This window comes from Aotus nancymaae, unplaced genomic scaffold (genome assembly GCF_030222135.1).
Source record: "Aotus nancymaae isolate 86718 unplaced genomic scaffold, 86718_ANA_hifiasm-v0.15.2.pri h1tg000100l, whole genome shotgun sequence".
NCBI lineage: Eukaryota > Metazoa > Chordata > Mammalia > Primates > Aotidae > Aotus > Aotus nancymaae.
In genome coordinates, this window is record NW_026988515.1 from 354,341 (window position 1) to 367,171 (window position 12,831).

Sequence of the window (12,831 nt, forward strand, 5' to 3'; positions counted from 1 at the left end):
GAGGGTAGCTGACCCCAACAGGCACTTTCTGTTTTACTAAATTTTACTAAAATCAATTTTAAAATTAAATGCTGAACATCAGAATTCATATTATATAGATAATTACTCAAAAAGTACACTGTGCCCAGCTTAAATGATTTATTTAAATGGTTACATGAACATATATCTGAAGCAGAAGCTACTAGTTATAATCCTTAGTCTAATTTGCTGTCATTTGTGTTCTGTGGAAGACTAAGGAGTAGGGGTAACAAGTACTCTAACAAAAGTCAATTTTTAAATCATAGAGGTTTTCATTTAAAATGTGTACTTCGGCCAGGCGAGGTGGCTCATACCTGTAATCCCAACACTTTGGGAGGCCGAGGTGGGTGGATCACCTAAGGTCAGGAGTTTGACACCACCCTAGCCAACATGGTGAAACCCCCTTCTCTACTAAAAATACAAAAATTAGCCAGGCATCGTGGCAGGCACCTGTAATCCCAGCTACTGAGGAGGCTGAGGCAGGAGAATCGTTTGAAGCTGGGAGGCAGCGGTTGCAGTGAGCTGAGATCATGCCACAGCACTCCAGCCTGGTTGACAGGATGAGACTCCATCTCCAAAAACTAATATTAAAATAAAATAAAATAATAAAATGTGTGTACTTTAAAGGAATTATGTCCAAGCATGTTTTAGTTGGTCTAATATTTAGAAAAGAGCATTTGTGACTGGGCATGGTGGCTCACATCTCTAATCCCAGTACTTTGTGAGGCCGAGGTGGGCAGATCACTTGAGGTCAGAAGTCCCGAGACCAGCCTGGCCAACATGGTGAAACCCCCATCTCTACTAAAAATACAAAAATTAGCTGGGCGTCGTGGCACACGCCCGTAGTTCCAGCTACCTGGGAGGCTGAGGCAGGAGAATGGCTTGAACCCAGGAGGCAGAGGTTGCAGTGAGCTGAGATCACACCATTGCACTCCAACCTGGGTGACAGAGCAAGACTCCATCACAGAGAAGAAAGAAAAAGAGCATTTGGAAATTTATTCCTGGCAGTTTTCATGCGGTACAAAGGCAGTAATTCCCATGGTGAACAAATATGGGATTGCATTTTCCAAGGTGAAAGCAGTCAAAAGATGTAAAAGGTTGGCACAGTTTCCTAATAACGACCTTACCGTTTGTTCTTTAATAGAACTTTCAATGCCAGCTTGCACCATTAAGTCATTGACATTCTTCTGCAAGTCCTCGATGCGATTTCCCATTTCTTCCAGTACAACGTTAAGGACCTCTGCGCGTAGAGCTGGAGTGCAGAGCAGCCGAGGTGAAGCCAGGATGCCCTCAGAGACCCTGCCTCCCATGGCACCTGCCACCTCGGGCTCATGGCAAAGCCGTGGGAGATGCGACTTTTAAAACGAGAGAATCAACAACAGGCTTAGTGTCTGTGCGAAGCAGCTTCTTTCCCTGAGTTTTCCTCAGTGTGTCCCTTTAACTTTGAAACTGTGAGCTTTGAAAATGTGGCTCCCCTTGCTTGGACGTGGACTTGAGGACAGGAGATTGTCTGGTTTTTTATAGTCAAACTCTGGGTATGTAAAAACTAATATAATGGAAATTAATTCTTTTTTGCTTGTTGGTGGGGTCTTGCTCTGTCCCCCAGGCTGGAGTGCAGTGGTGTGATCACAGCTTACTGCAGCCTCAAACTCCTGGGCTCAAGTGATCCTCCTGCCTCAGCCTCCTGAGTAGCTGGGACTGTCGACTGCCACCCAGCCGAAGTTAACTCTTTAAAAAACTAACATTCATATGGTTTAATTTTATCATGTTTAAGAATCATTTTGTTCTGGAACCCATTTACAAAATCAAAAGTTGCCAGCACGCAGTATTTAAGGAATACATTTAATTGTGTTGCATGAGCTCAAATTGGGCAAGTCTTGGGGCAGTTGTTACCCTGATCTAGATTTGCTCCAAGTCCAAAGAAAATTCTATCCTCATTCTGTTTGATTTCATGTTACTAAGACAAAACAGTGAGTTGCTGAAGTTAAACTAAACGAAAGAAGGTTTGGGAGAGCCGTACGTGGCGTCCTGTATTGGAGCCTGCAGCGTTGTGTTCTGCGGGGTCTGGTTCCCTGTGCGGGGCTGGGGACTGACGGAAGCCCCACTGTGAAGCGTTGCATGCTGTGCTCCTGTCCTTCACGCTTGCTGCACAAAACATCCTGTGTTGCCAGTCAAGCCGGAGCTTTTGCTGCAGGTGAGGGGTAATTAATGCATCAGGAAGCCACAGAAAAGCACACGTGTAAATACTGGGAAATCCTAAGTAAACTATTATCTACGACTAGCAGGCAACGAAAAGATACTCTATGATGATCTACCAGTCTGAAAGCACAGCATTTGTTAAAGGTAGAAAAGGATATTTCTGAGGTTTAATGTTGCAGTCAGAGCTTGAAAATGTTCCTGAACTTCTTGAAATAGATTTTCTGCCTGAAAAAAAATAAACCAAAGGCAGCTGGATAAATATTTACCGTTGGCATATATGACTTTTTTTTTTTTTAAGTCTCGCTCTGTTGCCTAGGCTGCAGTAAACTTCTGCCTCCTGAATTCAAGCGATTCTCCCACCTCACCCTCCCAGTAGCTGGGATTACAGGCACATGCCACCACGCCCAGCTAATTTTTGTACTTTTAGTAGAGATGGGGTTTCACCATGTTGGCCAGGCTGGTCTCGAACTCATGACCTTAGGTGATCCACCCACCTCAGCCTCCCAAAGTGCTGGGATCACAGGTGTGAGCCACCACACCCAGCCCTCATATGACATTTTAAATATCATGGGTTAGACCCGTCCATAAATCCGTTGACTTCTGACAGAGGTGCCAGGCTGTTGGATTCAGAGGGAAAGTCGTGGTAACAAGTAGCCCGATGCCGGAATCATGAGAGAGCCACGTGCAGACTGAGCAGGGACCCGTCCCCCTCCTCACACCACACACCACTAACGGAGGAGGATCAGACGCCTCGGCCCAGAGCCAAGACCATAAGGTGCAGAGGAGGATGCTGGAGACAATCTGGGGACCCCTGCGCGTCTCAAGAATTCTTCAGAAATTACTTACCAGGTTATACAGAAATACCACCACTGCTACTAAAAGCGTTTCCTGGTTACATACTGCTTGGTAGTTTACAGATTGACGTCCCACACCATTCATGGTGTAATTTACTCCTCACACCGTGTACTGTGTCCAGGGTGAGATGAGAACAGTGAGGCTGAGAAGCACAAATTTCTCCCAGCTGGGGGTTCAAGATCCCAGGGAGCCCCACGTTCCGGGGTGTGAACATAGGACCGCCGAGCCATGCCAGGGCTGTCTACCTTTTTCAGGAAATTTAGGTTCAGGCTTGCATAAGGCCCAACACATTGAAGGAATTCCAGGTCTCATAGCCCGTCCTCTTGTGGGCCTGGAACTCTCTTGGCAAGTAGGAGGGCCCCGGGGGCAGGAGGGTTTCCAGGAAGAGGCGGGAGCCCTGGGCGCTGCGACAGCCGTGGCTCCCCTCCGAAGGGACCTTCGGGCACCTTGGCCCAGCTGTTCCCCCACCGACCTCGATCTCAATGTCTCCCAGAACTGCAGGGCACCCCGCAAGACCTCAGGTCCCCGCGAAGACTGCAGGGCATTCCCAGCACTGCAGGCTCCCCGCCAAGGACCTCAGGACACCCCAGGACCGCAGGGGCTCCCCCAGCCAGGGAGGAGCGGAAGGGGGGCTCACCGCGTCCCGCAGCGCGCGCCCGCCAGGAGCTTCAGGGCCCCGCGCGTCCATCCGGACCCCGGATCGGGGGCGTCAGCAGGGGATCCCGTGGGCCGCCTGGACCTGTCGCGAGTCCGCAGCAGCTAAGCTCCGCGATTCCTGTGTGGGTCTCCGGGAGGCCTCGGGCGGCGCGCGCTGCGTTCCGGGGCGGGGGCGGGGGCGGAGTCGGAGCGGAGAGGCGGGCGCTGCACCTGCAGGGACGCGGCGCGTGGTCACTGACCGGAACCGCGCTCTCGGACTCCCCGCCTTACCGAGCCGCGCTCTCCGGACAGCCTGGCGGAGCCGCCTCGCTTAGGAGGGCCCGTGGGCGCCACCGGCCACCTGCGCCCCAAAACGCTCCGCACGGGCAATGCCTGGGCCTCGGTCACCCCTGCTGCGCTCTCCGGAGACGGGGCTCGCTCTGCGGCCCAGGCTGAAGTGCGGTGGCCACCGCGGCTCCCCGCAGCCTCCACTTCCCCTCCTGCCTCGACCTGCCCAGTAGCTGGGGCCACCGGCGCACGCCACCAGGTCCGCGTGATCGGCTTTTATTTTTTGTAGAGACGGGATCTCACTCTGTTGCCCAGACTGGTCTGGAATTCCTGGGCTCAAGTGATCCTCTCCCGCCTCAGCCTCCCAAAGTGCTGCGACCTCAGGCCTGGGCCGCCGCGCGCGGCCTTCCTGCCTCCTTCACGCCTGAGTTGTGGCTCTTGCGTCACCTCGTGGCCGACCTTCCAGGACGGTGTTTTTAGGGTCACCTGTCTTGCTGCGCTGTGCAGCACCGTGGGAGCAGGGCTGTGTCTGGTCACCCCAGCATCCCCAGGGCCCAGCACTGGTGCCTGAAAGTGCGGATGAATAAAACGCGGCCACCCAGCACCGCCGCTGTGGCCTGACCGTCCCCACCAGGTTACTTCAGGGCAGACGTCCGCGGCCTGAACCCCGAAGGCCAGGCGGTGAGTCCAGGCCACAGTGCCCAGCGAGGAGCGGGTCTCTGAGAACCCAAACACCTCGGAGCAGACGTGAGAACCACCACGGAGAGCAGGCCCATCGCACACGTGACGCAAAGAGCCAGAAAACCAGCTCAAAGCGGCTCAGGGACGGAAGCGCGCCAATCTATAGAGCGGTCCTGCTGCCCACGGGTGCCCACTAGCCAAGCTGCACTCCGCCCAGTCTTTGCTTTCTCGGCGACTCCCACTTTGGGGTAAGGTTTTAAATGTGATTCTCGGTTTTTCTCCTTACACCTGGTCATCAGGAAAACACAAGCCGAAGCCACGATGAGCTCCCGCTTCACCCACCAGCAGGGCTGGAATCAGAGGCAGGCGTAAGGAGGGGAGGCGGTGTGGGGACCGCGGCCCCGCCCGCAGCTGCTGGGGCTGTGACGAGCCGCAGCGCTGTGGAAAGTTGGTGGGTCCTCAAAAGCGAAGCAGAGTTTCCACAGGGCCAGCCGCGCCACCCCAGGCGTATGCCAAGAGCAAGGGCAGCGCCAGTGCACGCAGAAGCGTGAGCACGAGTTCCGCAGCAGCAGCAGGGATGGTCAGAGGATGGAAGCCACCCAGCCGCGCGCACCCCGATACCAGGGTGACAACATGCCTGTGATGGAATATTCCTCAGCCACACAAAGGAGGGAGGGAGGCGCTGACGCACGCGTGGAGTGGGTGGGCCTCGAAGACAGCGCCGGGCCAGGCAGGAAGACCCTGGGGGGTGAGTGCAGGCGCGCGGGGAGCCGGAACAGGCAAGGCCGCGTTGGTGCGGGCGTGCGAGAGACCTGCGGGGTCAGGGGCTTCCTGCGGGGCAGTGGGGGGAACACAAATGTTCTAAAATTCGATTGTAAGAAGGTTGCACAACCCTGTGAATATACTGAAACCCGTTGAATTATTCCCTTTAAATGGGTGGATTTTGTGGTAGGTCAATTGTATCCCAATGAAGCTGTTAAAATAATTTTCTAAAAGCCTGGCCATTTTGCCACTTTTTGTGTCCTTTCAGCAGCATCCTCGTCTTTTCTCTCTTTGAGAAGGGCTGAGACACAAACGCAGTTGTAGGGGCCGGTGTGGACGGCCGAGAAAGCCGCGGTGTGGGCGGAAAGTGGCCGCTGCACTCACCTGGACCATTGAGGCCTGAGGAATCCTGCCGGACGGCTTCTGGCTTCTGGGAAAGCAGGTGTGGGCGGCTGCTGAGGAGGAGGAGGCGGGGCCCCGAAGATGCCACCGTGCAGGGTGGGCGGCCTGCACCCAGGAAGGTGCCACTGGGGACCCGGGAAAGCCTGCCTGACACGGGGGACCAGGAGCGTGAGCCGGTGGAGTTTCCATCGGAAACACACTTCAGTGTCAGGGATCAGAACTCCCTCCAGCTGACTTAAAGGAAAAGCAGGAAGCGATTCATAGAGACAGGAGGCAGACACAGAGCTGGCGTCAGCCCCTCCAGGCTCTTCAGGGGTGCTGCTCTCTGGAGGCAGGAGGAGCTGGGCACTGGTGCCCCATGGCAGGGCCACGACAGGGTTTCTCATCAGCCCACAGGCAAGAAACCAGTCAGACTGCCCTCCTTCCTTCCTTCCAGAAAGTTCTAGAACGTCCACCCTTCCGTTGCTCTGCAAGTGCTGAACCCCAGGCCGGCAACTTTACTCCAGTAACAACAGCCCAGCATGCAGCTCACAGCTTCACGGATGGTTCCCTTGTGGTGGGGACCCGCGCAGACCCAGGGGCTTTCAGCATCTCCAGGGCAGGGCTGCTCCTCGTTCAGGCAGGGCTGGGGCCACAGAGCTCTTGACCGCACTGAGATCACCAGTGATAAAGTGCTTGGGGCATCTGCGAAGGCAGACTGGTGTCGGGACTTTGGAGAGCTTGTGGGCACCCCGTGGAGCCCGTTCAGATGTTGACTGGCTGCCCCCAGGTGCGGGTTCAAGCTGAGCACCCTTGCCTCATGGGCTATGCTTTCCTAATTAAATGAGCAGGGAGCCCTAGCGGCCCCCATGAGCCTGGAACTGGCCATGCAGAAGACAAGAAGAGCCTGTCTGACCTGGGAACACCTCTCTCTTCTCCACACAGCCTTGGCCACGCTCACATTGGGCCGTCCCTCCAACCCAGCTGCTCTTTCAGGTCAGGCTTCTGGGACATCCTGAGCAGGATCACCCAGCACTGCTGCACACAGTAGCCCCAGGCCCCACCAAGATACGCCTGGGGGTCTGGGGAGACAACAGGACTGCCTTTCTTCTCTCTTTCTTTCTTTCTTCTTTCCTTCCTTCCTTCTTTCTCTTTCTTTCTTTTCTTCCTTTCTTCTTCCTCTCTCTTTTTCTTCTGTCTTTTTTTTTTTTTTTTTTTAAGATTGGGTCTTGCTGTGTTACTGAGGCTGGAGTGCAGTGGTGCAATCATAGCTCACTGTAGCCTTGAACTGAGCTCAAGGGATTCTCCTACCTCAGCTTCCCAAGTAGGTAGGACTACAGAGGCACACCACCGTGCCCAGCTATTTTTTATTATTTTTCTAGAGACAGAAATCTCCCTATGTTGCCAGGGCTGGTCTGAAACTCCTGGCTCAAGCGATCCTCCCACCTCACCCCCACAAAGTGCTGGCCTTACAGGCATGAGCCACCATGCCTGGCCAAGGACTGGCTTTCAAACAAAGCTCTTCAGCTGGGTCTGATGGAGACAACCCAGGACTACCCTTTAGGAAGCAAAGCTTCAAGAAGCCTTGTGGGCCCCCCTAAGAAAGGAGCAGGGGTCCCACATAGGGGGCCAGGATCCCTCACTGAGTTGTGAAAACAGAAGGCTCAGGGGCTGGAGGTGGCCATGAGGTGGGGGCTCATGGCAGTAAGCAAGAGGAAAACCCACAGGACGGGAGGTCGAGGCACGAGAGGCATTTCTAAGGCAGATGCTGGAGGTGGAGCCATTGCAGGAGGTGGCAAAGTCCTCCACGCGGCCAGAGGGGTAGGTGGTTGGGACATGCTGGAAATAGATGGTCAGTGCCACTGAGAAAAATCGGTACTGTGACAAAGGACCTCTGAGCAAAGCAGTTCCTTTTACTTCCTGCAGAAAGGGTCCTCCCATAGCAATCCTGCCACGAGAGCACAACGAACAAAAGAAGGCAGACGAATTTATTTCTTACGCATTTGAGGTCGTCCTTACTGCTGTGTCCCATCTCCATTGGCTGGAGCCAGACCTCACAATCTAAACTAAAACCCGATTGGCTGACAACTTGAAACGTTTCTAAAAGGTAAAAGCAATGGAGAGCAAAAAAAGGAAGTCCAAATAAGGAAGGGGCTGAGGCTGCGAGCTGGGACCGGCCTGTGAGCACGTCCAGCACGGATGTTTTGGTTAAAGTACAAGGACGTAGAATGTACTACCTGCCTGTGAGCATGTCTAACAGTGACACAGGATAAGCCTTAACCGAGCATTATTAGCAAGAAGGCTCTGAAGAAAGTCTTTAAAACAAACTATTATTTCTAACATTTATTATTATTGTCCTTTAACGAGGGAAACTTTGAAAAGGAACTTTTAACTTTCTATAGCATGGCCTTAAGTTTTTGGTATCTTATTGCCACAGTTTGTTCCATCGCCTTATGATCTCTATTTTAACATTTGTGCTGGCCAGTCGTGTCTAACCCACAAGAGGGAGGGAGCCTAATGAGGAGTGTCTGACCATTCATCCTTCTATGGCTGGGAACTAAGGTGTTTTTTCCTCTGGTTTTCTTTTCTTTTCTTTTTTGAAATGGAGTCTTGCTCCGTCACCCAGGCTGGAGTGCAGTGGCACGATCTCAGCTCACTGCAACCTCCACCTCCTGGGTTCAAGTGATTCTCCTGCTTCAGCTTCCTGAGAAGCTGGGATTACAGGTGCGTGCCACCACGCCCCAGGCCCAGGTAATGTTTTTGGATTCTTAGTAGAGACGGTGTTTCATCTTGTTGGTCAGGCTGGTCTCGAACTCCTGACCTCGTGATCGCCTTGGCCTCCCAATGTGGTGGGACTATAGGCGTAAGCCACTGCACTTTTTTTTTTTTTTTTTTTTGAGACAGCGTCTCACTCTGTCGCCCAGGCTGGAGTGCAATAAAGCGACCTTGGCTCACTGCAACTTCTGCCTCCCAGGTTCATAGCAGATCACAAGGTCAGGAGTTTGAGACCAGCCTGGCCAACATGGTGAAACCCTGTCTCTACTAAAAATAGAAAAAATTAGCTGGGTGTGGTGGCGTGTGCCTGTAATCCCAGCTACTTGGGAGACTGAGGTACAAGTATCACTGGAACCCAGGAGGCGAATATTGCCGTGAGCTGAGATTGCGCCATTGGACTCCAGCCTGGGCTACAGAGTGAGACTCCTTCCCCTACTCCCCACAGAAAAGAAAACAGATCTCATGTGAACTCAGAGTGAGAGCTTACTCATCACTAAGGGGATGAAGGGAATGACCCAAGTTATTCACGAGGGATCCACCCCAATGATCCAAACACCCCCCACCAAGCCCCACCTCCAAAATTGGGGATTACAATTAAACATGAGATTTGGTGGGGACATCCACTCAAGCGATATCAGTTGACTTTTTTTTTCATTCCCTTTTCTCCTTGCATTTCAGTTTGGGAAGTTTCTGTTGACTTACCTTCATATTAACTGATGCTTTCCTTCATTCTGTCTAGTCAACTAATGAGCATTCTTTATTTCTGTGAGTGTGTTTTTGACTTCTTGCATGTTTTTATTATTATTGTGTCTGTCTCTCTGCTGACATTACCTATCTATCTGGTCTTGCATGCTGTCTAATTTTTCCATTAGAGCCAGTTTATCCAGGAGTTTCTGCTTTGGGTGAGCAGCTCTCAGGTGCTGTGTCTACCTGGAACTGCCTGTCTCTTCAGAGCAGGGTGCCAGCTTGTCTGGCAGCCTGTTTTCTGATGGGCCCATGAAAGGCTGCTGGCTTGCCGTGTGCACTGCTTTTCCCTGCTGTAAGGATAGGGGTGGTGACTGCCAAGCACGTCACATGACACCACAAGTTCTCTGTTGTGGAACTTCAGAAGCCAGGCTCCTAAAGTGAGGTTCCAATCCACCTTCTGCACAGGTTTCCTTAAGAAATGGGGTGTGTGACCAGGCACAGTGGCTCATGCCTATAATCCCAGCACCTTAGGAGACTGGGGCAGGTGGATCATGAGGTCAGGAGTTCGAGATCAGGCTGGCCAATATGCTGAAACCCTGTCTCTACTAAAAATACAAAAATTAGCTGGGTCTTTTGGTGTGTGCATGTGGTCTCAGCAACTCAGGAGGCTGAGGCAGAAGAATCACTTGAACCCAGGAGGTGGAGGCTGCAGTGAGCCAAGATGGTGCCACTACACTCCAGCCTGGGTGACAGAGTGAGACTCCGTCTCAAAAACAAAAAAGAAAGAAAGAAATGGGGTGTGCAACTGGGCACGGTAGCTCACACCTGTAATCCCAGCACTTTGGGAGGCCTAGGTGGGAGGATTGTCTGATACCAGTTCAAAGACCAACCTGGCCAACATAGTAAGACCTCGTCTATAAAACAGTGGCTCCAGTCTTCTCCCAGCTCTCAGAACAAGGTCGCTTTGTTTGCTTTTCATTTTATAAGCATCATGTGTTAGGCACCTTCTTAAGTGGTTCCCAGAGGTATTCATGCTCCTACGTGACACCCTCTTCTGCTTGGGGGCCAAGCCAGTGACCTGTTTCTCATGAGCAGAGCCTGGAAAGCATGAGGCACAGCTCTGCTTCCTCTCTGTGTCACAGCTCTGATCTCTTCAGTCACTCATTTGGCTCCTGTATTAACAAATGACCACAAGTTGGATGGCTTCCAATAGCAGACTTGTGAAGAATACATTCCTTCACAGTTCCAGAGGCCAGAAGTCCACTATCACTTTCCCTGGGCTGATCAAGGTGTTGGCAGGGCCAGGCTTCCTCGAATGGCTCCTGGGGAGAATCTGCTTCTTGTTTCTTGCCACCTCTCGTGGCTCCAGTATTACTTGGCTTGTGACTGCTTCACTTCCACTTTTGAGGCCCCATCTTCATTTCTGCTCCATAGTCCCATGGCCCTCTCTTCTGCGTGCCACCAAATTTCCTTCTACCTTCCTCTTACAAAGATACATGTGGCAGGTCACAGTGGCTCATGCCTGTCATTCCAGCACTTTGAGAGGCCAAGGTGGATCATTTGAGGCCAGAAGTTGAAGACCAGCCTGGCCAACAGAGACTCTGTCTCTGTTGTATTTTATTTATTTATTTTTGAGACAAGGTCTCACTTTGTCACCTAGGCTAGAGTGCAGTGTTGCAATCCTGGCTCACTGCAGCCTCGACCTCCTGGGCCTAAGTGATCCTTCCATCTCCGGAGTAGCTGGGACTACAGGGGTGCACCACCAAACCCAGATAATTTTTCTAACTTTTGTAGAGACAGGCCTCCGCATGTTGCCCAGGCTGGTCTCGAACTCCTGGGCTCAAGAGATTTGCCCGCCTGGGGCTCTCAAAGTGTTGGGATGATGGGAGTGAGCCACAGTGTTTAGGGCCCACCTGGATAATCCAGGACAATATCTCTATCTCAAAATCCTTAATGACATCTGCAAAAGAAATATTGTTTTCCCATATGAGGTAGTATTTACAGGTTGCAGGGATTAGGGCTTATGTCTTTATAACCGTCATTTTCCAGCTGTGCAAGGCTTGGTCGGCTTCCCTCCTTTTTTTTGCAGGAAGTCACGTGACAAATGAAGCCCCTGCAATGAGCTGTGATTGGCTGATGTAGACTGGGTGGGCGGGGCCCGGACCCGGGCAGGTGGTGATAGAAAAGTACAAACTCACTCTGCAGTCATCAGTTCTGAGGGGTGAGGCCTGCAGGGCGAGGTCGGAGCTTGCCGGATTGTTCCACTGGGCCTGCTCCTGGAGGCCCGTGCACAGGGGCGGCTCTAGGCCCCAGGCTGCGGCCCCATCTTGCCCGGTGCCTCCGTACCCTCTGGATTTAGGACCGAGGCCAGCGTCTGGGACCCCCGTGCTCCAGCGAGGGTGGGGATGGAAGCCTGGAGCTTACTTCAACTTCCAGGGCAGAGAGGGCGCAAGATCCCAAAGGCCCAGGGGCAGGGGGAGGGCGCGGCGGGGCAGGGGCAGCGCTTTTTCTCTCCCAGGCTTCCTGCTGTGCCTTTTGCTCCACTCTCCGTTCCCGGCGCCCCGCAGCGCTGGCTCAGAAGAAATCCCAACGCCAGCCTGGCGTGCAAGGCGGGAGCGCCCTGTTTCCTCGACGGTCGGGGACCTGCTCCTAGTTAGGCGGTGACTGTCCTTATGATGCCCCGCGCAGGGGGCAGAGGGCCGGACCCGGGGCAGGAGGCAGCGGCTGACGCAGAAGCAGCCCTCCGCATAAACCCCTCACCCGCGCGCCCCTCACCCCTCACCCGCGCGCCCCTCGCCCCTCAGCTCTCACCCGCGCGCCCCTCGCCCCTCAGCCCTCACCCGCGCGCCCCTCGCCCCTCAGCCGCGCGCCCCTCGCCCCTCACCCGCGCGCCCCTCGCCCCTCAGCCGCGCGCCCCTCGCCCCTCAGCTCTCACCCGCGCGCCCCTCGCCCCTCAGCTCTCACCCGCGCTCCCCCTCGCCCCTCACCCGCGCGCCCCTCGCCCCTCACCCGCGTGCCCCTCGCCCCTCACCCGCGGGCCCCTCACCTGCGCGCCCCTCGCCCCTCAGCCGCTCGCCCCTCGCCCCTCAGCTCTCACCCGCGCGCCCCCTCGCCCCTCAGCCGCGCGCCCCTCAGCCCTCACCCGCGCGCCCCTCGCCCCTCACCCCGCGCGCCCCTCAGCCCTCACCCGCGCGCCCCTCGCCCCTCAGCTCTCAACCGCGCGCCCCCTCGCCCCTCACCCGCGCGCCCCTCGCCCCTCACCCGCGGGCCCCTCACCTGCGCGCCCCCTCGCCCCTCAGCCGCTCGCCCCCTCGCCCCTCAGCCCTCACCCGCGCGCCCCTCGCCCCTCAGCCCTCACCCGCGCGCCCCCTCGCCCCTCAGCTCTCACCCGCGCGCCCCTCGCCCCTCAGCTCTCACCCCCGCGCCCCTCGCCCCTCACCCGCGCGCCCCTCGCCCCTCAGCCGCTCGCCCCTCGCCCCTCAGCCCTCACCCGCGCGCCCCTCGCCCCTGAGCTCTCACCCGCGCGCCCCTCGCCCCTCACCCGCGCGC

At 54.9% G+C, this 12,831-nt stretch overlaps 1 non-coding gene across 1 annotated transcript; it reads right to left on the reverse strand.

The window, feature by feature from the left end:
- Positions 1-2,318: 2,318 nt before the first annotated feature.
- LOC105731637 (uncharacterized) lies at positions 2,319-3,663 on the reverse strand. The gene is made up of 2 exons (XR_010340114.1): positions 3,064-3,663; positions 2,319-2,442 (listed from the first exon to the last, which is right to left on the reverse strand). It is a non-coding gene; the product is annotated as an uncharacterized LOC105731637 (transcript).
- Positions 3,664-12,831: the final 9,168 nt, after the last annotated feature.